Here is a 27,022-nt window from a genome sequence, read left to right on the forward strand (position 1 = left end):
AGGGCATATCTAAAAAGAAAAAAAAAACCACACCCCCCCCCCCCAAAAAAAAAAAAAAAAACAACCAACCAACCAAAACCCAAAACCCAAAACCCAAAACAAAACCAAAAAAAAACCCCAAACAAACAAACAAAAAAAAAAAACAAAAACAAAAAAAAACAACAACAACAACAACAAAAAAAACAAACCATGTGCCTTTTGATGTCTGTAATTGTCTCCGGTACAGTTTTCAAACCCTGGCATGAAAGATTCAGATTGTTGTGTACCCTAGCACAGAACTGCTACTGATATAAAACAGTTTTCTGCTCAGGGTGGTGGTAACCAAGCAAAACTTCTCATAGTCAGTGGCATTTTGGTCTCTTGGCATATGCTGTGGACCTCGTCTTCAGTACAGGATGATGACCTTTGTGTGAAATAATTTGGCACCCTGAAAAGTGTGTAAAAATGTCACCTGCCTTTGTTCTGTGATTCCCACTGCTCCAGCATTTCACACAAAGGATTTGTGGTTCTGCTTCTTTGAAATCTCAGACATTTTGATATGAGAAGTTTCAAGATAAGGGGCGGGGCATATTTTTTACTGAAGTCCCACAACGGATCAAAATGCTGAGGATGCTCATTACATCAGATAGCCCTGATTTTGCTCACCGTCTGTCTTCACCAGCCTTTCCTAGTGGTGGACTTGGATCCACGTTTGGGTTTAAGAGGTTAATTTATAACTGTGAATAGCTGGATCTGCTGGTTAAGCAGAGGAAGCTGAAAAAAGAAACAGTATAAAAAAGGAAACAATGAAAAAGCATTTACTGAGGCCTGCTGGGTGATTAGGTAGGCCATAGACATGAATTAGATTTTAAACTCTTATTTTTAGAGCCCTGGACATTTGAGTCATGGAGATAAAACACTGTATGTTCAGCAAGACAGATGCTTGCTGTCCAGAGAGGGATCCTGACAGTTCAGCAGGGAGTGCTTTACCAGCTTCTTAGGAGCAGCCATCATTCACTTGGATGGCCAGAAATCTACCTGATAACCACAAACACAGGGCTCAGGAAATAAAAGATTTTTAGTGGGACTAAAATTAGTGGGATTTTTTGTGAGTTTTTTTAGCCGGCACGCACTTTGATACAGTGGGATTGTGTGTAGATTGCAGAATATCTTCGCTGAAAATCATGAAGATGCTTCAGTGTGGCTGCTGGCTTCACTGAGGAATTCCCTTCACCATATATTTCTTAGGCTAATATTTTATTTGATCATCTGCAAAACTTAATGCAGCCCTGGAAAACAAAGGGCAGATGACATTTTGGTTGTGCTCAGACACAGCGCCTTGCATCTCAAAAAGATGGTAATATTGGAACAAGAAGTGTTTGTTTTTGCTGTGGTTCTGCTGTTGATAAATGTTCTGTCTTTTCATCTTGCTTCAGGAAGAAAGCATGAATTAAACATTAATTGAACTGTATTGACTGCCAACATGTAGAAATCTTATTGTAGACGTTGGAGAGTGCAGAAGGCTGCAGGGCAGATTGCTGTTCCCTCATTGATTATTTCAGTGGTAAAAAAGACTTGTTGACAGAGCGCTGTTCTTATGTGAATGATATTTACTTCCTAGAGTCTTCCTGCAGAGGTGAGAAACACAGCAAAGACAGTGTGCAATAGATGTTCTGTGTGACACTACGGGGCAGGGAAAAGCGATCTCACCTTCCATCCTTATTTGCCTCTAATAACATTAATGCTTTTGGCATTCTTAAGAAAAAAGATATTGCAGAAAAATACGTCCTGTGAGTGACTGCCAATTTTCTTCGCTGTTTGCCTTTATTTTTTGGGGAGTGGTGTTTATTTTTTTTGTTGCTGTTGCTGCTGCAAACCTCCTTGCTTTTCCTTTCTGGTGGCTCCCACCCTTGTACAGTAATAGGCTTTCCAGTACCCATAGTAACGCAGATTGAAGATGACGGGCAAAGAATCCCAAAGCTGAGATTCCTGGCCCTGGATGACGGCACCGGAATTTAAACGAAACGCAGAGTAGGCTCTGCAGGAAGAGACCCCTTAAGCACTGGCTCAGGGGGGGTGAATGGAGGATTTCAAGACACATTGTGACTTGGAGATTTCCAAAATGTACCTGTAGAAGGGAATCTGGCTGAAGGGATGCTTTTGGGGCTGGACAAGCAGGTTTTGCTAAAAAAAAACAGCCTAAAAATAAATACAGCTCTGGCAAACTGCTGGTGCTCAGAGCAGGTGGTCGTACACTGCATATGAAAAATAATGAATCCTCCACAAGAATTGCACAAAAAGGCTTTTCTGGATGAATTTTTTACTTCTTTTCCCATAACAGTTGTTGCCATTAACCCTGTAGGATGCAGTAGCATTTTACTATAATAAATCACATACAATTTTCATTGTTTGTCTCTGCAATACAGGCCACTAAATAATCCTTTTTGCCTCTGGTTTCTTTTTTTTTTTTCCTTTTTAGCGTAAATATGTAAGAATTAATACTAGAAATTCTGCAGGAGTTTTGATTTTAGTGATACTGAACATTTAACACCTGTGCTGACAAATCTTTGGAGCCACAGCAGGTACAAATCCTGTTTTAATCTTCCATTCTAGTTGTGCTCATCAGCACCTTGCTTAAGTTTTAACAGTTGCTAACAAGTGTATAATGCACCTCGTACATGCTTTTCATGTTACTGAGGCTGGATTTTCTTGCTTCTCTCCTCCCTCCCACGCATTTTCTGGTTGCATTCACATCTTGCTGAGTTGCACTGGCTGCAAACACTTGCTGTTATTCTCAGGGCAAGGGTGATGCATGAATCAGTGGACTTAAATCTCCCCGGATCTCATGAAATCAACCTTAAGCATAAGCAAACACCAGCAGGGATAAGAAAGAAATAATAATTTATCCCTTCATTCAGAGAAGTCCATCCTCCAGGATTTCCAGTCAGGCTGATCGTTGGTGAATTACTGATGGACAAATCCAATAGTTTGCTTCAGGAATATAAGGACTGAGATTTTGATAAGCAACAGCTATGAAAAAGGGCATTTTTAACATGTTTTTGCAGGATCTCTTATGCCTCTTGCTGGATGCTTCAGGCACCAGGTGCTCAGAAAAAGAATTAAAATGGATGGTTTTTCATCATTTGGGGCAAATAGAATGGATGCCCCTGCATAAAATGCCAGAGCCAGCTAATTTTGTTTGGAGAATATACAAGATATTTGGAGTCTAAATGGCTTCTGCCTCATGTCTTTCTCTGCTAGAGGAGAGGTCACAGATTACAGTGAATCCAAAGGTACCTGGTGAAGACAACAGATTAACACATCAATACACATCCAACTCTGCCTAAAGCACTGCAATCTCCTTCCTCAAAGCATAAATCCTTTATTAATGTCGAGTGATTTGCCTTGGATTAAAATCAAATCACAGAATCCCAGAATCCCTGAGGCTGGAAAAGCCCTCCCAGCCCATGGAGTCCCAGCTGTGCCCCATCCCCACCTCGTCCCCAGCGCAAAGCACTGAGTGCCACCTCCAGCCCTTCCTTGGGCACCTCCAGGGATGGGCACTCCAAACCTCCCCACGTATCTGAAGGTTTCTCAACCTAGAAAAGGTCTGAGCCCTCTGAGCAGTGAGGCACTGCCACATCTTCCCTCTGCCACCCTTTACCATGGAATTTTTTGTTTAAAAGAGGGGAGTTTGCTGTGAGCTGAGGAGAACCGTGGCCCCCTTTGCTCCCAAAAAGGCACCTTATTTCAGCCTTTGTGCTGACATCCTTGCTGTTATTCAAATTAGTATTTATCTGATGGCTCTGAGCACTTTGCTTATTCTGGCTTGTAAAATGCCTGAGTTCATTCAATCAAACATTAATTCAGCCCTCAAAAGATCCTTGTGCTCCAGATTGATTGTATAGTTTGCATTAAACCAGCACACTGGTGTAATCCCAACTGCTACAAGCAGCTGCTTTTAATTGTCTCCAATGGTGACCTGTCAAAAATTGATCCTCATCTTATTCTGAAACCACAGTCACTACTTTCTAATGTAATTACCCAGGTGAGCCCCAGAAAGGAAGACAAATGCATGATTATAAATTCTAGCATACAGAATTGAGTAATTATCAGTATGAAGCATAAAAACCTGAACTGTCCTTTTCTTCCTTTTGTTTTTGCCTGTGCTTACCGTGGAGTAGTGAACTGTACTTAAAGATCCACAGCAAGGACCATCTTTCTTGCTTGAATGAGAAATAACACCCTGAATATCTTTGAAATCATCAATGCATTCTGTTGTTTAAATGAAAGTGTGAGGCCTTTTGAAAGTTGATTTTGCAATGTAGTGATTACACAGAGATATTTTTTGTCTGTTACCTGCAAATACTCCACATGAAGTTTAAAAGGATGATTTGAATGCCAAGTCACTGCTCTGGCTGCACTTTATGCATGTCATGACTCTCAGTTTTTCCAAAATCAACAGCTCCATGGTGCAAAAGGGTCTGGGAATGATTATAAAATTTGGTCTGCATTAACTTTTACCTGAAGAAATGGTTTGGGCTGTGGTATTGGGTATATTTCCTTCAATTGCTTTGAAGTCTGTAGGATGTGCTGTACTAATTAGAGAAATGAAATATTTGCTTTTTGGGGGAATTTTGCTCTCGTTAGCCAAGATTATTGTTAGAAAAGGTGGTGAAAAAATTAGACATATGTCACTGGCCAGAAAGGTTCCTCTCCAACTGCAATTGGCCAGGCCATTCTAAATACAAAGACATGAATAATTCAAAGGCAAATGACATTTGTTGCCATTTACTGAGCATTCTTATCAATAATGCCCCCATGTTTCTATATCATGAAATGGTTTGGGTTGGAAGGGACCTTAAACATCCTCCAGTTCCACCCCTGCCATGGGCAGAGACACCTTCCACTTTCCCAGGGTGCTCCAAGCCCTGTCCAACCTGACCTTGTTCACTTCCAGGGATGGCAATAGCTCTCTAAATACGTATTTTTCTGCTAAGACTTTTTAGCTGAATTCTCCAATCTTAAAAGCCTAAAAAATGCAGAAATTTCTGTTTATGAGGCATTAGATCAGTGAGTACTGAAGTTTTCCAGGGTTTTCCTTTGTGCAAGGATTATTTCACCTCCACATAGGAATGGTATATTTGTATTTATTTACTGATTAATTTAATAAGGCTCAAATACCACTTTGTCACTAAAATGCAATGTATCATTAAATTTGAAAAATGGGAGGGATGTGTGCCTTTGAAACTCTTTCTGGGAAGAAATGAAATTAGTGCTCGTACATTATGCTCTTTGTATAATTTGCTTTCTGTATGTATCTAATTACCACTGATGTGGGGTTTTTTTGTGTTAGAAAAGTATAAACAGACACCTTATTGCAAACCCACCGTGGATGGATTTTATATCTCAGTGGAAAACATTTAATTTTAGTATTTCTTTAATTCTCCTATTGTCACTAATCTTTTAACTTCCTTAGTAGTTAGAACATTCCAGAAAGCCACACTTCTTCTGCAAGGAAAATGTTCTTGTGTGAAGTAAATCTTCTTGTGATTAGTGCTTTTTGTCTGCTTTTCCCAATTTTTTACTGGTATCCTTGAAAAAACTGTAACTAATTTCCTATTTCTTATATATCCTGATTTAGATATTCCCTTATATTTGCATTTTTCTGCATATTCATTGCAGTAACTCACTTTCACTCTGATATTTCTGCAGTTTATTGTCTCACCTTTTGTTTATTTGAAAATAAAACATGTGATTTAAACCTGCAGCACCCTTAATTGGCTAAACACTATCCATTGTTCTGTCCTGAAACATTATTCTTTGCTCTCTAGATCAGATTCATTGCAACCATTCCACTTTTGCCTGTGGCAGTTGAAGATTCCTGATATTTTTATTTTTTTCCTCCACACGCTAATGCTATTAAACCTGGGTTGGGTGGTTTTTGTTGGGTTGGTTCCTCTCTCTCTCTCTTTTTTTTTTTTTTTTTCCCAATTTTATTTTCCCAGGCAGCTTCAATTTGCAAAGGCTGAGCAGGTCAATCCATTGTCCTTGCTGGCAGCCCCAGATGCTGCTGGGTTGCTGCACAATAGGCAGCCTTTGGGGGTCAGAGCCTGCATGAGGCTGATAACAGAGCTGTTCCAGGCTGGAAAACACCATGATTAGCCAGCTTCACTCTGCCTCAGCGTGGGGCTGGAGCCCAGTGGCAAATCCTAAAGATGCCACGTTCCGGGATCTCTTCTGCCTCACCTTTTGGTGAAAGGATGGAGGCAGCAAACTGAGAAATCAGAACACTTCTGATTGGATTTTAATTTTTTTAAATGATTTTTAATTGAAATCTATAATAAATAAGATAGAAACCTGTAATAAACAGGTTATTTATTTCTAAATAAATAAATAGGTTATTTATTTATAAATAGATGTGTGTGTGTGTGTGAAGGGCAGATTTCAGATTTGCTGCCTCATTTGCAGGTGCAGCATCTGCACAGCTCTGCTGTCTGTGACAGGTAGGACCTTCCTGATTTCCATTCACACCAACCCACCTCCCTCTCCCTGGTCCAGGGATGGACCAAGCCCTTGGCAGGGCGTGACTGGGCAGTGGGAAAAGGCCTGGGGGTGAGGACAATGAGCTGGACACAAGGCCACAGCATGTCCTGGCGCTGCAGGTCCTACAGCAGCTCCCTCTTGGGCAGGAGGATGAGCAAAACCAAGAAATGAGCTTGGGTGTGAAGGAACAGTTTTTCCCCACGAGAACAGCTGGATGCTGGTGTGGATTTCTTTCTTTACAAGGCCTTTTGAGGATAAAATATCCAATTGAGAAATGACACCTAAATTATTTTTGCTTTTAACCCAATAACCAACCACCCGTGGCCCGCAATGTGGATTTTTCTACCCAATTACAAAATACCACCAAACCCATGAAGAAGACAGTGAAAAAGAAGGACTGGCCTACACCCTAAAACCTCCACCTTGCTTTATATATATATTACTATATTCTAAAACCTTAAAATCTAAGTTTTCCACCCTGTGTTATTACACACTTCTATTCAAACTACTCACCCATAATCCCAGTGCTATCACTCAATTTTGGAAGCCTCTTCCAAGGCCTCAGGTTAAATGCAGTGTGTTCTTGGGGGTCAGTGCCTGTCAGCACAGAAAGTCTAAAATTCTCATGCCCAGGGTTCCAACATGGATTATCCAGAGAGTTTGTCCTGTCTCCATCCTTGGTGGTTTTCAAGTCCCAACTGGATCAATGTGTCTCAGAGCTGGCCTTGTTATGAGCATGAGGCTGGACTGGAGACCCCTGTTGCTCATCTCGTTTCCCTTTAAATATTGTGAGAAAAGAATTTGAAAGTAGGATTTTGAAATCTCTTTGAAATATTTAAACAGTATGAGAATAGTATTTAAATGTAAATCAAATACCAGTACTAAATACTACAAAATACTACTACTAAATACTATGAAAATAGTTTTGAAAATAATCATTTTGAGACTAACTGGCATTAGGAGCAAAAAAAAAAAATTCTGTCGAAATTTTAGGTCAAAATGTGGGAAAAAGTTATTATTTCTGCAAATTTGAAAGAGAACTTCAAGTGCCCAGATTATTTACAAAGAAGCTGTGGATGGCCCTGGATCCCTGGAAGTGTCCAGGGCCAGATTGGATGGAGCTTGGAGCAACCTGGTTTTGTTGCTGGGAACCAGTGGAAAGTGTCCCTGCCCATGGCAGGGGGTGGAATGAGATGATCTTTAAGGTTCTTTCCAGTCCAAATCACTCTGTGATTAAATGAATGAGTATAGGGATCATTTCTGATGTAAAGAAAGCAAATATTAGGTTAACCTCAAATACTGCAGTTTGGTTGTTTGTGTTACTAGAAAAAGTAAAAAATTTAAAAATTATTAACAAACTAACTATATAAAGTTCTGTTGTGAAAACAAAAGATAAAGCAGGCAAGAAATAAAGATATGGGATGAAAACAAAGCAGAAAGGGTTTTTTTTGAAGTCTTATGTGGTGAAAAAAAAAAGAGTAGAGAGGAACAGTTTTTTACTGGTGGGGAAAAAAAGATCAAAAGGAAAAAAGAAAGATCAAAGAAAGATCACCATATTCTAGAAACCTACAAATACAGAAGTATATCCTACAGAATAAGAATCAATCACTTCATATGAGTAAATGTGCCAGAGGAAAAATAAAGATTAAACTGAAAATAGTTTCATTAATAAATGAAAAAGGTAAAATACTGTTGGTTTTAGATGTTTTAGCTAACTAAGCACTTCAAGAAGTATCTTCATGTGGAATGATAGGAAATACATGCAAGAATGAATTCAGTGTTTTAATCAAAACTGATGCAAAACTGAAAAGATCTCTCTATTTTGTGGTATTGTCTCATTTTGATTCTCTTCTCCACTCACTAGATAAGGTGAGATAACCCAATTTCTCTGCAGGAATGCATTCCCAAATTCCTTGTTATTTTGACAAAACCTACAGCATTCCTACTTCATCACAAAGCCAGAGAATTAAAACTGGCCACACTGTCATATAAGCAGAGGGGAAAATTCATGTTTGTGGGTTATAACTGCAAGGTGCATTGGAATTTGAAGGTGCAGATACCTTTTCCTTATGCTATATGCTCAGCAAAACTCCACCATCCTAAATTAGAGAAAAAAAATAAAAAAAAAAAAGAGGCAGGATCACTGCAGAGTCCTCAGATTGTGGAGAGGCAGACTGAATACAGCTTAAAAATTTTTGAAATGCTGAGAGCTGCTTAACAACAAATAGAACCGTAAAAGAAGAATTAAAAGATATTTGCTTCAGAGAACTCCTGCTTTATTAAAACCTTTGGTACACTGATTGAATAAATTAATCTTCAGGGAAATAAATCAGAACTCAACAGCTGATATTCTCAGAGGAGCAATGTACACATGCATCCCTGGAATTCTTTGGTTTTTAAACAGTCTGTTTTCTTTTGATATTTCTTATGATGTTTCACTTTCAAAAATACTGATGAGATACAGTTTGGTATTTTTTGAAGTTCATAAAGGGACGAGAAAATTTGTTTGGTTGCTCTCATGCATTTTTTTTTATTTAAATGAATGCTGGTGAATATAAATGTACCTCAGCCACTTTATATATAAGTAGACTTTTTGTCTGACTTGACTTAGTTTTAGACTTTTACCACTAGGCAGAAAACGAAACAAAAATTGTACTTCAATGTACTCTTCAATCTAGTTTATTTTAACTTTAAATCAATAGATCCTTACAGTTACTGACTTATTTTCCATCTTGAATAGCAAATCCATTAGAAGCTCACCTGAAGTTTTGCATCTCTGATTTTCCTGTCCAGTTTCAGTTTCCTGGTTGGATTCCATTCCATTTTATACATGTCCCCACCATATTCCACTTTTCCATGTTCTTATTTGGATTTCCAAAGCAAAATATCTGCCGAAGGGAGAAAAGTCAGGTTATGCAGGAGGAATAGAAATCCTTTTAAATAGCCTCTTGGGAATTTTCAAGTTTTCCGAGAAATCAACGAGTCTAAAGCTCTCAACCTCTGAGGGATTATTTACTGGAGAAAGGAGGAAAATGTACAATAATGTTAATATTCAATGAAAGTATCATTTAAGTAAACAGAAATAACAGTATTTAGGTAAGGAAATAACAGTCAAGTGATATCTAAATTCCTAGCAATGAAGTCTTGGAGGGAAAGAGCAGTAGCACAGGAAGAAACTACAACACCTCCTCTTGGAGCAGAAGGTGCCTGATTATCCATGATGAGGAATTTTACTGTACTAAATTGGATTTGTTATAAAAAATTTGGGGGAAACAAATTGTGACATAGCATTTTTTTTTCTATGAGAGCTGGAAAAAAAGCAGTCAAGAAATGTTTTCTTGATTGTGTCTAAATAAAATCAGCACAAAATCTGTTCCAAGACCTCAACTGAATAATTATGGTATGAAGTTTTGGGTTCAAAAACCTCAGGTCTCATAGCAGAATAACATAAGGCAAAGACCAGCTGGCATAATTTTGTTCTCCCTGGCACATTTCTTTTTACACTGGACTAATTTCGTTTATTTCTTTGGAGCTATTTGCAAACAGCAACATTGAGAAGACAAGGAAGCCCATAAAACAAAAAATACAGTCAGATGCCTCTCAGGCAGATCACATCCTCCCTGGCTGTCTTAAAACACATTTCGTGTGCATTTGTGGAGGGAGGTTTGTGCAGTTCTGATACAGAAAATCTCTCAAGTGAAATCCTAGCACTGCTGTGACTGTAGGAAAGATTTGGGGAGTGTGGATGCCTTGAACATTGTGGTATTTCCAGAAATGTTTGATTCTTATTTATCTACTTCTTTGACATCTCAACAACAAATATGGTATTTTGTTCTGCTTCCCTCTGTTCCCAGTGGTTTCCTAAGCACAGACTTTGAGTTTTCAGGTGGACATTTTGGGCAGTCAGAAAAAAAGTTTTCTTTTTAAGTTTTTGTTTCCTCTTGTGAAGTCCTTCAGTTGTTTAGAGAAGGATAAAAAACATCTGTGTGGGAAAGAAAAGCATTAATTGGTGGGACTATGAAACAGCTGTAGCAGCTCTAATATTCTCAGAATACATCTCCAGTTTGTTGTTCTTGTCTTCAGTAAATATTTAGGTTCATTTTACACTTCAGATTTGCCCCAAGTCAAACTCTACCTGACACAATTCCTTGTGAACAGCTGGGTGCTTTAACAAAATGAAGCTGTTCATTAGGTGCTGAAAGGCTGGTCACCCAAAAGGGGCAATAAAGCAAGAACAGAGAAGATCCAGGTCCCACAGATGATCAAATGCCAATCCTGCCATCATGGCAGCTGAGCAGTTTTGGAGATTAACTGCTTCTCTTGTATGATTGATAAGACTTGAATAATGAAATTACTCCCTGAAATATCTAGAGCTGTACATCCAGGTTAGGTTTTTCTCACCTGACCACTTCTCTCATTTCACAGGAAGATATGGTCAGCTCTGTTGTGTGATCAGCTTTGCATGATGAGACTGAATATAATTTTTTTCCTTTGGGCAATTATAAAAAAAAAAAAAAGGGTTGATTTGGGGTTAGTTTTCTTTGGGACGTGACTGTCAGCAGAATTCTTCATGAACATATCAGGGAGAGCATAAACCCATCTAAAGGGGAGGGTTTAGTAAACTGGATCTACCAACAGAGGAACTGGAAGGTAGAAATGGCATTTGATAGGTGTGGGAGGGGAGTGGTATCAACATTTTAAGCTTCCAGGTCATCTCCTTTTTCTCCCTCATTGCTGATGAGATTGTGTTTTTCCCTAAAATTTCCCCAAATTCCTTCTCTCTGTGGAAGTTCTTTTGTGGTGAGTCTGCATTGTTATTTTCGTCTCTATTTCCCTTATATCCCTCCCTGTTCTTCACAATATTATTATAAAATGATCACAGGAAAACCCCTGCGGTTTGTTCACACAGCAACATGCACAAGAATTGTAACAGTTAAAAGAGTTATTTTAGGATGCGTCCACCAGGTTCTGATGAATCAAACCATACCTTTAGGGCAGCAGCAAGGCATTTTAATTACCACAAGCACACATTTTGAAAGAAAATATCAGCTATCTTTATTAACAGCTGTAATAATGACACCTTAGGGACTACCTTGATTAGAAATGTGACGGAAGGAAAGTCATCAAGAAAACTCCTGTGACTCTGAGTTATTTTTGAGTCTTACCTACAGCATCTAAGTAGGTTTCAGTGTTTATTTTGCAGAAAATATTTTCGTCAACTCTGCCTTTTTTTATGAAACATGAAAACTGAATACCCATTGTGTTGAAGTTATTCCTTAAATTCTCAGGTCAGTTGAAGTGAAAACCTCCATAAAAGTCACTAAAATTAAACCCCAAACTGCAGGCTTTCTTCTCTTGTCTAAGGTGTTGGATTGGTTGTCATCACGAGAAATACAGTTGTCCTTTAATCCAAACACCATTTTATGCACATAATAAAAGTGATTTCTACCCAGTAGTCACATCCAGCCCTTGCTTCATAAATTCTCACCAACCCCATCTTGTTGTCCCTGATGAAGGACATTCCTTCACTGAGCAATCAGGTATTAAAATTGCTTCCAGCAGGCACTCACGTGGTGAATTATGAAACAAACAACTGTAGGCACCAGAATTAACAGAGAAGAACTGACTAGAACAGCTAAACCACAGCAGACTTAGCAGCCAAGCCTTTATCTTGCTGTGATGTTTTCTGAAATAAAACGTAAAGCCCCTCTGTGCGTGTGTGCATACATATATAAATAAATGCGTGTGCACATGAAAGGGCAATGCTTCTCAAAATATTTTAGGAAATAATTTCCCTGTGAAAGACAGGTGAAAGTCTTTTGGCAATTTAATTTGTCAGGGAATGATGAATAACCTCAGCCATTACTAAACAAAGGGTGAAATCAGGTGATAGTAAATAATAATAATAATCATACGGCAGGTTGATTACCAGACAACTGTTCAATAAACCTGGTTTATTGCAGCAGAGGAACCACTTTCCTGGAGCAGTTATGACCACTGCTAAATCAGATTTCTACGTAATGTGTCAATTCAGATTCCATGAAACCATATTGCTCCAACTCTGAACACTGTGGTTTTTAAGGACTCAGTTAAAACGTGGCCAGGCAGGGCCACCTCTCCCTCCAAGTTCTTGTAGGGTCCTCAGCAGTCTAAAACTGAGCTCAGAGGGTCCTCACTGTCATTGTTTTTACACAATAAACCTGAAGGCAATGTATAAAGTTCTTTTAATGCATTTTTCAATATGTTTTTCTACCTTGGAAAACAAATTTCTGTTTTCCTTGGAAATATTGAAAGGGAAGAGTGCTTGTTGTAGTGGGACAGGGAAGGAAGTGGCAGGCTTCTGTCATGGAAAGGCTCCATCTTCTCCAAAGAGAGCTGTGTTGGTCTCCTCTCTCAGATGAACTATAGAAATACGTGACTAATTACACCTCCCTGACCAAAGACATATTCCTTGGAAAAGCAATTCCTTTTGGAAAGGTCCTACTCCCTCCATTGATTAGATGGTCCTCATCTGATCACCTCAAAACACTGAGTGACATTGATCTCATCCTGTTGCAGCACTCCTCTTGTTAGAGAGTAAAAATGAGCCAAGACACAGACTTCTTGTTTATCACAGCATGAAAAGGGTCCTGGTTTATTCCTCTTTACAGCTCAGCCATCCTGACTCCAACTATTTACTAACTCTGGCTGCAGCAAGCTCCTGCTGGAAGTTTCCCCTGCAGCCTCAGACTGCTGGTTATTTCCTGCCAAACTCCTGACTGCAGGTATTAGTTTGCAGGCTTTTACTCAGCTAGACTGTGACTGCAGGTTCTAACAACTGGCTCTAACTGCAGACCCAGACTAACCTCACAGCAGTGATTCTCTCACCTCAGGATCCTTCTTCTTCATAATTCCCTCTTCCTCAAGGTTTCTTCATCATGAGTCTCCCTTACCAGCTAACCCACTCCCTTTTATCACACTTATCTTTATTGGATGTAGCTGTGACTCTTCAGGGACAAGGCTGTATTGTAATAAACACAGCTGTTACTCATCAGGGGTGAGGTCACCTGTATTCCCTTCTCCTACATCATCCTAGATTTCCAAGTTTCTGAAGTGGATCTCTGATTTAACTCCAGTTGGAAGACTTTGGTCTGAACCACTTTGCTGGCATTTTCTGTGTCTGCAGTGTAGTCCTAGACTGCTGTTGATGGGGCAACAATTCCGCATGGATTTTGGCTTTCCTTTAGGATATTCAGCTGGTCCAGTTCCTGATGTCATTCTTTGGCTGCTCTTGATCTACTATCAGAGAAAACAAAGAGAGATCTGTGCCCTGGTGTTCCTTAGTCTCATTATTTAGTCTGGCTGTCCTTCCATTTTGGAAAGGAACATTAACAATCCCTTAGGTTCCACGAATTCCCCCATGGGTGGATGGAAAGGAATGGGAAGGAACAGCCATTCCTCTTTTCCCCACCTCAGTAATAAGCAGCTCCTGAGGGCAACTGAACAACACTGCCCAGAGATTTATATCCCCAGAGATCCATATCCCGTTTAGGGAATATGATATAATTGGTTTGACAGATGTGGCAGGGTCAGGGAGAGGCAGAGAGAGTTGTTGGGAGCAGAACTGTGAGTAAATATGCATGGGGAGGGAATTCAGTGCACTGGAGGAAAATGCAGGAGTACAGGGGGAAAAGGAGTGCTGGTTCATAAGCTGAAAAGAAATGGGAAAAGATTGTTTGGGAAAACAGAAAAATGGGGGAACAAAATCTGAGGGAAGGCCATAAGGAGCTGTTGGGGAAAGGAAGAGTTTCAAGGAGGAGAAACACCTTGAGGGAGTAAGAGTCCTAGGGTGAGGGTAGAAGATCCTAAACTGAGGAGGAACTAACCTAAGTGTAAGGTATCTCCTTAAAAAAAGAGTGAAGGCTCACCAAAACACATCCTAAATGGAAAGGAGAAAGGAATGAAATTAAAACATGACTTTCTAATTTGCTAGAGCAGTTAATGTCTACATTTTATAATAATATGAAATCTGTATTAACACCTTTCAGTGTCTTGACAAAATGCAATTAAAAGTTTTCCAGACAAGAGCATCCTGATAACCCTCAGTGCCAAGGAAGCAAAGGCAGCCCTCAAGCTTTGGAAGCCTTTTAGGGATCCCAGCTGTGCAACTTTCCCATCATGAAGTCCCGACTGAACTCTTACACTTCACACAATATCCAATAGGAAGCCAGTTTACGCGTCAGGTACACTATATACATGCTTCAGCTTCCTCCAGGTTGATTGTTTTATGCTTAGGTTGATGGTTTTAGGCCAACCAGGAGATAATGATGACTTTTATAAATCTGGAACTTCTTTTTGGTTTGCTTCTTTTTTCTTCTCTTTTTTATTTTATTTTTGAGGGCAGAGGTGATATGAAGATATGAGCTGTGACTCATGAAAACATCCCACCTGTTGTTTAAGGATTGTAATTCAGATTAGGAGCTAATCCCAGTTGATGGGGATAGTGTTTACATTGGAGTTGTTGTACAACTAGGTAATTTTCTTTATTATGGTTAAAAAGATGAGCTGTATATTTCTGTTGTGCTATTTGTTCTGCTTTTTGAGCTTTTTTTCCCGGTGTTCTTTCACAACTTTCTACTCAGAAAGAGACCTCATCTCTTAATTTTTATAAAGATCAACCTAATTGCTCTGTTGCATTGAATTTAAGAACCAAGGGATAGGGTTAGAAAGAATACTATATAAACAATCTAATAACAAAATTAGCATTCATGCTATTGTGGCACTCTTAAGCAATAGATGCAAAGCTTTCATTGCTATGAAATATTTTAACCATAACAAATACTTACCTGATTGTCTCAAACTTCACAGATTTTTACATTTTTACAAACTGTGCTTTCATCCTTTCACACATAAATAGTGGCTTTATTTCCTCAAGTCTACAGGATCAGTCATTTTATGACCTCAAATGTCTGTGTCTTTGTGTGGCAGAAAACAGAACAGGATCTGTCTGGCAGAGTTAGGAATTATAAATATTATAAGATTATGACAATATTTAGTTATTACAAGACTTAACTGCCACAGCTTAACCCTTTCAAAGTGTCACATCTATCTTGGAGGACCAACTTTTCTCTCTTGGATAAGGCAGAAGGGAAACACCTGGCCATAAGTGAGCCTGGCTCACCCTGGGAGACATCCAGGACTGCATGCCCTGCCTTGGAAAGGGGAAAAAAAGTCATTAAAAACCCTGAATTATCTCAGAGCAGCTCAAACATGCCCTGCAAAAAGCACTTTGCTTTGACAAGAATGGTTCAGTTGACTGAGTTTTTCTTTTGTGTGGTATGTTTTGTTTGTTTTGGGGTTTTTTGTGTGTTTGGTTTTTTTTTTTTTTCTGTAGAAAATTTGAGCAAATCTTTCATTTTGAAAAGGTCTTCTATGACAAGAAGTTCTGGGAACTTTATGTGGGGTTTTTTGTTTTTTTTTTTTTTTTTTTTTTTTTTTTTTTTTTTTCCCCAGAGAGGTTTCTGGTTTAGAGCCTCTGCTATTCTGCAATCTTTGATGAGAAGTTGATGTTCATCTGAATTCTGGGGATGTCCAGCGGTTCTGGAGTAATTCCTCGGAAGTAAATGAGGATTTTTTGCAGTGTTCCTTGTGCATCTGCACTGAATCCTGGAGAAGAAACTGGGATTTACCAGTTATTCCTGGAGTTTCTGACCTACTTTAGACAATCTAGAAAATCTGGAATATCCTTGATTTTAAACATAATGAGTAGATGTGCAAGACTGTGTTCACTGATATTTTTATATGCTTCTCCTCAGAAATCAGGAGGAATCTCAACATTTAGAGGTTGGGAGCTAAACTCACTTTGGTGTTGTGGCTCTCACATTTTTTTCCTTTAATTTTTTTTATTTTTTCTTCCTTCTCTGGGTTGCAATAATTTCATTGACAGATGTGTGGTGTGCACATATGGGAATTATAACATTATTTGGGATGATCCGTGTAGAACAAGCCTTAAAATATGGACAAGAGAGAAGTTTCTGTGTGGGTTTATGAGAGCAGAATACATTTGTGAGCTGAGTTTTATTAAGCAGAGATCTAATTTTTCTTCTACACTAACTCATACAAACTCTCTTGTAATTTAAAATGATAAAGACATGTAATAAAATGAAAATAAAAAATTCTAATAAATAGATAAAACAGTTGTTCATTTTAACCAGATCTTGCCTAACTAAAATTAGTCACTAAAGTTCAGTTAGAGCTACACAGTGGAAGTAAGAATCAGCACTGAAAAAAAATACCTGAATAAAAGTAATTTTGTATTATTAACTGTTTCATTGTGTTACAATGTGCAGCAGGCATGAAAAATGAAATTTATTATTAGAATAAATACCCTACAGAGCATTAGAGCTCCTTTTTGGTTTGGTTTTTTTTTTCCCTAAACAAACACAATTTCAATTTTTTTCTTGAAAATGCTTCTAGGTACAAAATTATCATCTTCTCTATTCATGATGGAATAGGATCTTGTTTAAAAGCCTGGAGGTGTAAAATTAAGATTTTAAATATTAGAATGATTCTACTGAAATGCCCCATTCAGGAATTCCCATCTTGCCCAGGAGGAATGGACATAATGCACTTTTCTGGCACATCTATATGAATTTGCCTTAAAGAGATTACTTCTAAGAACAGCTAGGCATGTGTATAGATATAAAAGAGGATAAAAAATCAAATTAAACAGCTTCATTTGAGACAAGGAGGTTATGAGGCCACAGGCATTTGCCCTCGAGGACGTGCTGTTTGTAGCTTTACACATTGACTCTTCTGCTTTCAAAATGCACCCTGGAATCTTAATTGGATTTATGAGTTGGCAAAGCCAGTAAGGCAGTGGGCTTAAGGACAGCACTAATTCTGAAATAATCTTCATCTCAGTACAGAGGGATACGTGAGACTGGATCCTTGTAACTTTTCATTTTGTCATCTTCTCAAATTATAAGTAAAATAGCAGTTAAGTGTAAGCCCGTAGAGTAACCTTTACAATAAAAAAAAAATAAACAAGAAATGGTTCAGCTTTATTTTTTGCTAATTTATTGAAAAGCAAGTAACTAAAATGAAAATAGAGACATTAATAACAACTGGTAATGAAAGAATTTGAGGAGGGGACAAAGGATGTGATCTTCATTTGCATGAATCTCTAACATAATGACCTTAAAGATATCTTTTAACTGACAAAATGTAGAGATGGTGTTGTTTAATGACTGTCCTAGATGAGATTTCACCTTTTTGTGTTAAAAATAAAAAACTGACCCTTAAAAAAAGTGTGTTGAAGACTCAGCCAACATCACCCAGCTTTTCAAAGATGGAGAAACCATTTAGAGCAGCCTGTGTGCCAGGCAGACAATTCTTTATTACTGTATTAAAAAATGTGCATGTTTATTTTAACGAGTAGATTATTAGTTATAACATCTCGCTCGAGTTTAAATATTTTACCAGTTATTTTTAAAGCATCTGCATTTCATTTAGTGCATCAGAAGTCCCAGGAGACATGCCACTAAGAGCTTTTTCAGAGTTTTTGATGTGTCTTAGAGAAAGCTTGATTTTCTTTTTTTTTTTTTAAGAATTTCTTTTCTAAGAGATCTAAGTGAATAAAAGAAATTAAACAGGAGCTCAAAGACAAAAAGGAAGAGCCCTAAAAGGAAATTTTTGTTGGCAGATGTGCAGGTTTTTTCCTTCTGCAGATATGGATTTCTTTGGGAGATGCACCAAGTGCTGCTTTAATGAAGAGAGCTGCAGTTGGCAGGTGGGCAAAGTGCTGACTTTGGCAGGTCGATGCTGGTTCTTCATCTCATGAATTGTTATTTAATTGCACAATATTACTTTGTAGCCAGTGATTGAAACAAATCAGGGCTGGCAAAGGGAATAAATTAAAAAGAATGCAAGCGCAGCTGAATGAGCAGGACACTCCAAAACATTTTGCGGGTGCTCAGGACACTGAAGTTGTTGTTCAGGAAGAGATGGACATGACTCCATCCACTCCAAAGACTCTTGGGTGACCCTTTTGGTGACTTCCTTTTGTCCCTCCCACCCAGCAGCAGCCAAATCTCTGTCCCTCAGTCCACATAAATGAAATTATTTTCCCTGCTACACCAAGAAGCATGACCCACAAAGTGTCTCCCACCCTACTCCACTGGCCCAGTTCCTCCAGCTCTGGGAGTCAGTGGAGCACTGGAGCTCAGCACTTGGGCTTCTTGCCCTGCATGAACTTTAGGGGTAAATGTCAGCCAGCTCTTAAGCTATCAGTTGATTTCTCATTAAAGTTTAAGACCCTGGTAAACCTCTTTACTGCTGCTGTGGCAGTGATCAAAGTGCTCTATGTATTTCCATTTTGGAAGATAAACACAGGGGCTTGGCCAAAATAAAACAAGCGCAGAAGTGCTGTGATCTTAGAAGTCTTTAAATTTCTCTAATATAAACAGTCCATAAGAAGCTTTGTCCTCTTAATCCTCGCTGGTTTTTAGACAATTTGCTGTCTTACAATTAGGTACAGATGGTTTGGAGCTGTAATACAGAAAAAAAAAAAAAAAAAGATTAAAAAAAAAAAAAAAAAAAAAAAAGATGCTTAGGATTGCTTCAATTTCCGGGCTGGATTTTACCAGTAATCCATGTCTGAAACATAAGAAATCTGGTTTTATCTGATCTTTAATGCTAGTTTACAGATCACTGACATATTTCAGTGATTACAGTATGTGCATGAAATAATACTATTATCATATTTAGAGCAGGAATGAATCTGTGGGAAGGCTCTGTAGCAGCATCCAGCTCTTCAGTCTGTGCTGCTTATGGCATGACTTGCTGCTTTCATTTAACCATGCAAAAAAGGGGCTTGTGATGTAGGGGAGGTTTGATTTTTCAGCTGGAATAGCAGTGTCAAGGATGTGGGTAACATGGGGGAAACTCTTCAGTGTGATTATTTAATGTAGAGAAAATAGCTGAAGACTCCCAGAATGACTCACTTGCCAACACCTTTTGAGGAAGTTCTATCTTTCTTTTCTGAAAACACAGACATGAGAAAATGTGGAAGTTGAAAGGCTGTGAAACACTTTAAACTGTGTCAGAGCAGGATGGGAAGTTGTGGTAGGATTCAGAAATCCACATTGCCATGAGTCTATAAATTAGATATTTTAAGCTGGTAAAAGAAGACCACTTCTATAAACTATAGCACTTCTATAGTGATTATTTGATCCTCTAGCTGTTGATAGTCCTGCCTCTTTCACCAAATCGCTGTGGCTTGGTCTTTATTTGTAGGTGAGCTGGTATTTTTCTTGGGCCTGATGGGTACCCTGTGAGAAGGTATGAACTACCTAAGATAACAAAAGCTGATGCTGAATTAATTCTCCTGTTCAAAGCAGTTTTTTTGTTACAGGTGTTGAAGGCTGTCTTTTCTGATGAAGCAAAAGGCTTTTTAAGCTAAAACCAGCAATGTTTATTATTAACTGATGGTCCTACTCTTTAATGCTTGGACAGCAAAATTTAAGGGACTATTTGATGTGAATTTACTTTTCTCTGTTAACTTGCAGCATTGATAAAAGAGGAATTTTGTGGTGCTTTTCTAAGTTCCCCAACATCAATGATTTAATAAAACATAAAACAAAATTAGCCCTGGGCGTGCTCCTGGATGAGAGGAGCGGGGAACTGCTTAGGGAAGGACTCAGCAGAGGGAAGTCCACAGATAAACAGCCAAGACCATTTTGAGCAAGCTCTGCTGGAGGTGTTCCCTGCTCCCTGCTCTCTCCTGGCATCTCTGCACACTGACAGGAGCTGAAAGGCCAGAAAATATGGAAGTTTTCAGGGGTGCTCTGCAGCACCAGGCATCCATCCAGCCTCGCAGTCTTTAGGTTTGCTGGTTTAAGGTCTCTTTCTGGCTTGCCTGCTGCTTTCAGCATTCCTGCTGGCTGCACTGTTCCTGTCTGTTCCTCAGCTCCAGGTTTGAATATACAAGTGAGGGAAGTGAAATTCACCTTTCCCTTTAGAATCAGGGCAGGAGGGATGTCTGTCACTTCTGTCTCCACAAGCATCAACTTACTCCTCACTTTCAGCATTTTTTCCAGCCTTCCACTCTGGTCCTGCTCCCTTGAAGTGGTGAGTTTAGGCTTTAAGAACCATTTATTTCAGCCATAGATAAACCACCAGAGAGAAAACCCGCAGAAATTAATGCCTTGGGTACAGAATGAAAGAGAAGCTCTAAGTGACAGCATACTCAGGGGCAATCGTATTTAATATATTTTTTTATTCAAAAGCTGAATATCATGAAGAAGAGAAGCAATGGCTGATCTGAGCCCAGGATTCCTGTACCTTTGTCATTATTTTCAGCCTGGTTCAAAGAAGGGTTCTGTCACCACAGCCCCTGTTGTGATGCCGTTCTCCAAATTTGCCAGTGAAGGATCTTCTCAAAGAAATTGGTAAAGTCAGTGCTTAGACAAATTTCCTGTAAATAAACACATTCAGACCTTAAAAGGCATACTGAAAGTGGTAGCCATGTCCATTTCAATTATTTGGAAGGATTTTGTCTAAGGAAAAGGAAAAAAGAAGAGAAATCACTTACCTGGCTTGGCTTTGCCACAGTAGCTAAACAAACCCTGCAGCACGCACAGGTGGAGAAATGTGTGCTTAGTTTTCATTTTAGTTATTGTTTTCAGAGGAAGGAGTGGTCATGTTTGTAAAACATTCAGGTGCCCTGGTGAGGAAAACAATATAAAAATAAGAGCTTAAAGATGAGGAAGCACTGGTTTCATTCAACTGCAGTTCACACCTTCAGAGACCAAGTAAATATTTTAAGAACATTCCTGGGTTTTGATGCTTGACAGCTCTCCTTATAAATACAAATAACAGAAAATCAAAAAGGAGAAAAATTAACATTATAGCAAAATGTTGCCAGAGGCCTGCTGCCACATCCATAATTCATAGGGAGCCTGCATAAAACTGCAGCTTTCTGCTCTCTTCTGAAGATGGTGATGTTGTGCACTCCGTTTACTTGATGCTTGCATGTTTTTTTCCAATCTGATGCTCAAGCAAATCAGTATTTTTCCCTCTCTAGGTTAAATAGAAGTACTTTCATTTGGTGCAGAACATTATGATTAGAGATTTTATATTCCAAAACACAAAGAATGAAAGAAAGGGATTTCTTGCAACTTTACAAAAAAACCCATTGTGTTTATATAATGATATGATGGAAAGCTTCATTTTAATTTCAGACCCACTGTTCTCTAAAGCCACTCTGGCCTGAATTTTTGTTTCTCAAGCCAGGGACAACTCCAAGCGGTACATTGACCATGTGATTTTATGATCATTTGTAATGTGTGCTGGCTGAACAGTGCCTCAGAAAGCACAGCCCATGTCTGATAGTGTGATTACTGCTCCGATGGGATCTGCTCAAAGTGGGTTATTTTCCTGTTAGCAGACAGATCCCCTGCTCTGTTCCTTTCCAGCTCAGGCAGAGCCATGGATGCTGTCCTGAAGTACAGATTGGTACTATTTGCGTATAGGGTTTTAAGATCTGGGATCATCTTTTCTGTAGCTGCTTTGTAATACTCCCATATTTCTGAAACCACACCTGGTTGTGCCAATTTTTATTTCCTCTATCTAAAAACAAAGAAGTCTGTTTAAATTCCTCTTTCTATGGATACTGTTGAGTCTTTAGCCTCTGCCTGGTGCAATAACTTGAATTGTTACAGAATTAAGTGTATCTGAGTTGACCCACTCTAAGTTTTGGATATTAATGTCAAGGGAATGAATTACTTCATAATACAAATATTTTAATCCTGCAGATAGAGGTGGTGGAAAAAACGTGGGAAAATAACTTGGAGGAGTATTGTAGGAAACCCAGGTTGGATAGAATGAGACACAGGTGGTCCAACTGGGTACAAGAGTCTCCTGTTTCAATGATTTATGTCTGCCTATAGGTAATGATGTGGGATAATTGAATACAAGACACAGCAGAAGGAAAAAAAAAATTCCATTTTTTAAAATCCCCCTTTCTAGTTTATACCAGTGAGATGAGATTTATAACTGAGACCTCTAAATTCATCATGGCTCACTGCCAGGGAGATCCAAACCAGAGCCTGGCTTCTGCAGCATCAGAGCTGGGCAGGGAACAAGCCACTGCATCTTTAAGAAGTGCTTATTTGGCATTTACTTATTTAGTTAAAGATCATTGCCAGGCAGAACTCCCGTGGGAGGAGTGGATGGTTCACTGGGCCTCATGGGGAGGGCGGTAATTAAACTCTGAAGGCAAGCAATGATGTTAAGCTAAAAGCTCATCTTTAAATAGTAATACACTTGCAATGTAAAGTGGAAGGCCCTCGGGTGCCTGTTGACACAGCGTTAGGAGCTGGCACTTTTTTATATAAAAGCTAAATTGAAGAAACTGTTATGAGCTCATCTGCATAAAGCAATATGATTCTGCCTGAGGGTGTGGGCAACAGGGAGTGATTAGCAAAACGTCTTTTTCCCTGCTACTCTGTTGCTCTGATAACATGCCACTTGTCACTGAGAAATTTGAGATACCATATGCCAACCTGCATCTACAGAGACCCCCTTGCTGATTGCACATTGAAGAATTTCCTCTTCAACACATGAGGAGCTGTCAGAAAGCATTTCTGAGGCTGCATGAGACACGCTGGAAAGAAAAATCTCGTGTTGCCTTCCTGATTCCTCCTCTTGTGTTGCATCCAGCCCTTCCTAGTGAACTTTATACGTGAAGCAAAACGCATTTACACAGGAAGAACTGGGGATTCTCTGCTGACTTTCATCTTCTCCTCATCCCATGTGGGTTGGAAATGCTTATACAAACTAACCTGCAGCAATTTGGGGCTCTGCTTCTGATGGAGAAACTTGATTTCCATGGAGATGTGGATGGGGCATTCACTTTACTGAGCAGCAATTTGGATTTTTTGTGTCTGTGCCTCCTGGGACAAGATGGGGGTGTCCTATGGAATGGCATTGATAATTAGGAGAAAATGAATATCAAGCAATAATATAATTTCTTGTTATGACAGTTGCAGAGATCAATGACTTAAAATAAATGAAAAAAGGAATACCATAAACTTCCAGTCAAATGGCAATTTTCTGTTTTGAGGTAAAAGTCTTTTTTCTGTCGTAACAAAACAACCCCAGTGGTTTTTATTCTCAGCATTTTGATTTTTGTGTCTGGTGTTGAGTGGAAGATTTATTTACTATATATAGTAAGTGCGAGTCTGTGCAAGTGAACTTTCTTTTCAAAACCATAATGTATCCTAAAAAAATTTGTTGTTCACATGCTGTGCCTCACTGTACCTGTTTGCTGTGGAAATACTGATGTTGGTAACTTCTTATTTTCATTACATGGAAAGAGATTGGCTTCATTGCACTTCATACACTGAAGATCATTTCCTAAAAAAAAATCGTCCCTGGGGCCTTTGGAACACCTTTTTACAGAATACAAAGAAATTTGCATTGGAAAGAGTCCCACCTAGGCCACCAAGATCCTCCAATATTTAACTCACAGAGACATATCCCTTTCTAATTGGTTTGTCAAGCTATAACTTCCTGAAAAATCACTTCCTGACCAAACCACCACAACCCCTCTTTTCTTTTCATGAACATCCCCATTTGAAATCCCAGACACAGAGTGACTCAATAGTTGAACAACTCATCATTAACTCATGGATTCTCATACAAGACTGGTAGGGAGCAAAACCATTTCCATATCTTCAGCATGAGGTGAACAGTCCAAAATGATCCTGTCCATAATGAAAAGATGCTCAATTCTAAGGTCTACTTCTTCCAGGCTTGTACTGGTGATGATTTTTCCAGTAATAAACCTAATATTGGCAGGATGCTGAGGGCAGACCAGGCTTTCAGCTTAGGAAAGTTTGGTTCAAGTGTTTAGCACAAATTCACAGAATTTGGGGCATGGTCAGTCTGGGAGGAATGTGAAAGATGATCCCCTCCTGAGAAGGACTGAAGCAGAATGACAGGTTGGATTTGGGAAGCTGGTGTGTCTATTATGGCAATGCTGTTCCCAGCCTGTGCATCCAGGGTTCAGTGCCCCAGGCTGGCTGTGTGCTGAGTGTGAGGGGGAGGGTTGTTTATTCTCCTTCCCCTGTCATGCCACTCATGACAAGAAGAGACATGAAAAGCTCAAGGGGATAATCAGTTTTTAGGCTCTGACCCATATTTTGAGTTGGCAGTAATTATGAAATGTAGGAATTCTCTTGTCTGATTATACCCATGGAACTGCAGCACTCCCGTGTTTTCTCCAGACCTTGTGTGCATGAGAAGTGAGCAGGGACTTTATATTTGAAAGAAATTAAACTGTGGAAATGAATAAAATTGAGGTGATCATGGAAGTGAAAAGACTTAGGGGTTTGGGGGTATTTTTGGTTTGTTTGGTAGGGATATTTGGGGTTTTTTTTTGTTTGGTTAAGTTTCTTTTTTAAGCTGTGCCAGGTTGTTGGAGATAGCAGGGAAAAGGAAGACAAATGCACAGGTTGGCTCCCAGAACTTTGAAAAGATAAGAGCAAGCTGGTTTTGGCACTGTAGAAGAACAGACCTGATGACTTACTTTCCACTCTGATACATGAGAAACTCCTGCATCTCTTGACCTCTGACGCTTTTATTGTCAAGGAGGGGCTGCTTTGCACAGCCAGAGCCGGAAAAGGCAAACCTGTTGCAATTCCTGATGAATATCAGTGCCGAACAGTAAAACAGCCCATTTTGAAACTCCTTAAAACTCACATGACTGTAGAAAGCATCAAGACAAAATCCACACAGTCAGGTGGACTCACTCTCTTTAACTGTGCTTCAGCTTTTTCCTGTTGATCCAGAGAATGCGCTGAAAAGTCCTGAAGTAGCAATCAGAAGTGCTCTCAAACACAACAAGGAGATCTCAGTTTCATTTTACGCCATAGAACTGCTAATTTCTCATCTGGGTAAACAGTGGGAAGAGGCACTTTCTGCTGTGGCTCTTCTTTTTGTGCCTTTAGATGTGATTTTAATGCAGATTGAGAAGGGCATCTGCTCATAGCACTTGTAAGCTTAGGACATTATATTAAAGAAAAATATCCTTTAATGTGTCATGAGACAAAGCTTTAAAAAATCCTGTTAGTGTCAGTGGTGGTACTTATTTCTCTTGTCCTCCCTTTCTCTGTTCTTCTTTTGCTCTAGCGGCTTTGACCATTGATGCTAATTAGTACTGAAAAGGACATTTTTGGCAAGGCTTTTAAATACAGCTTTTATCTTCTCTAGCAACAGACAAAGTTGTATTTAATGGTATTTGACATCTAAGAGTGACTGCAAGGTCTTTTTTTCTGTTGATTTTTTTTCTCCTAAAGGAGTTCCTTATTCTTCTAATTTATTAGGAAATCAGATGTACTTTTATTCTCAAACAAACTTCTATACTTAGCTGAGAACATGCTGTGTTTATATGACTGTACAGTATTAAAAAGAAAGTGATAATTATGTCAATGTTGCACTGAGTGTTCCTTTTATTAGTTTTTCCCTGCATATTCTGTTGAGCTACCACATATCTTTTCAAATAACAAAATTAAGTCTTTTTTTTTTTTTCTGAAAGGTTTTAAGGCAACTCCTTTCAGCACCATCTAACTATTGTCCTGTACAGAATAGTTGATATTTATTTGCAAGAGACTCTTGGGAAACAGTTGATCCAAAAGATTGCTGTAGGTGTTTCCTACTTGTCTTCAGAGGCAGCATTACCAGATGTAGCTGTGCCAATCTTAGGTTATAAGAACGGCCACTGGATCAAAATTTCTAGAAGCAGCAGCAATAAAATGACTACAACCTTCAGAAAGTGTGGAGTGACTGGCAATTTAACAAGAATCCTACAAGGAGATGTCTTTCCTTTTTTCTTTCTTGATGAGTGTGTCCCAAATTGAGGCAATCTTCTACTTCCCCAAACCATTAATTTGCCACACTTTAAATCATTTTTATTTTAAACTGCCAAAACCCAACTGAACATGATGGGGAGCACAGGATGGAAAGAGCATGTCCTGTAAGGCACCAGGCATATTTTGGATTCAGCTGCTGTGAAGGTCTAGACGTGGTCGCGGGGTGGCAATCAATAGTGTGCAGAAATAAACGGTCATTTTCCTCTTCCACGGCCGTAATTCTTCTAAACCATTAGAGCTCCCATTAGGGCTGGAATTTTGGGATGCAGGGAAGGCAGTCCTTCAGCCTGGAGTTCTTGGGAGCAGTTTTCAGGCCCCTTGCCCTCGGTGTCCCTCCGGAGTGCAGCTGCCTGGACCCGCGGCATGCGATGCGCCGCAAACCTTCCCGTGGACTTCCGTGAACTTTTGGCTTGGGTTCTTGGCCCTGCAGGGGCTGCAGCCATCTGTCACCAGAGAGTGATCTAACCCAGCCTGGCAAACTGGCCCAAGGGAAGCCAATCTAATGATGAGCTTCCTCTCGTTTTTTGCATTTCTCAGCTGCCCAGCATGCCCTGCCACAGCCGCAAGGAATGATTACGGCCCTT

At 39.3% G+C, this 27,022-nt stretch overlaps 1 protein-coding gene and 1 long non-coding RNA gene across 9 annotated transcripts in view; one reads left to right on the top strand and one right to left on the bottom strand.

Annotated features, from left to right (window-relative positions):
- DSCAM (DS cell adhesion molecule) overlaps nt 1–27,022 on the top strand; it is a 384,919-nt gene that overhangs the window by 83,857 nt on the left and 274,040 nt on the right. The window lies entirely within an intron of this gene.
- Nucleotides 1,187–13,439, bottom strand: LOC136285670 (uncharacterized). Of its 3 annotated transcripts, none has more exons than XR_010719511.1 (4): nt 13,393–13,439; nt 9,286–9,413; nt 7,039–7,302; nt 1,187–3,276 (listed from the first exon to the last, which is right to left on the bottom strand). It is a non-coding gene; the product is annotated as an uncharacterized lncRNA (long non-coding RNA). The 3 variants fall into 3 exon arrangements; XR_010719513.1 differs by lacking the exon at nt 7,039–7,302 and adding an exon at nt 8,586–8,624; XR_010719512.1 differs by having other exon boundaries at nt 13,371–13,438.

The sequence above is a fragment of the Chamaea fasciata genome, unplaced genomic scaffold, assembly GCF_029207755.1.
Source record: "Chamaea fasciata isolate MVZ Bird 193981 ecotype frontalis unplaced genomic scaffold, bChaFas1.0.hap1 SCAF_2, whole genome shotgun sequence".
Lineage (NCBI taxonomy): Eukaryota > Metazoa > Chordata > Aves > Passeriformes > Sylviidae > Chamaea > Chamaea fasciata.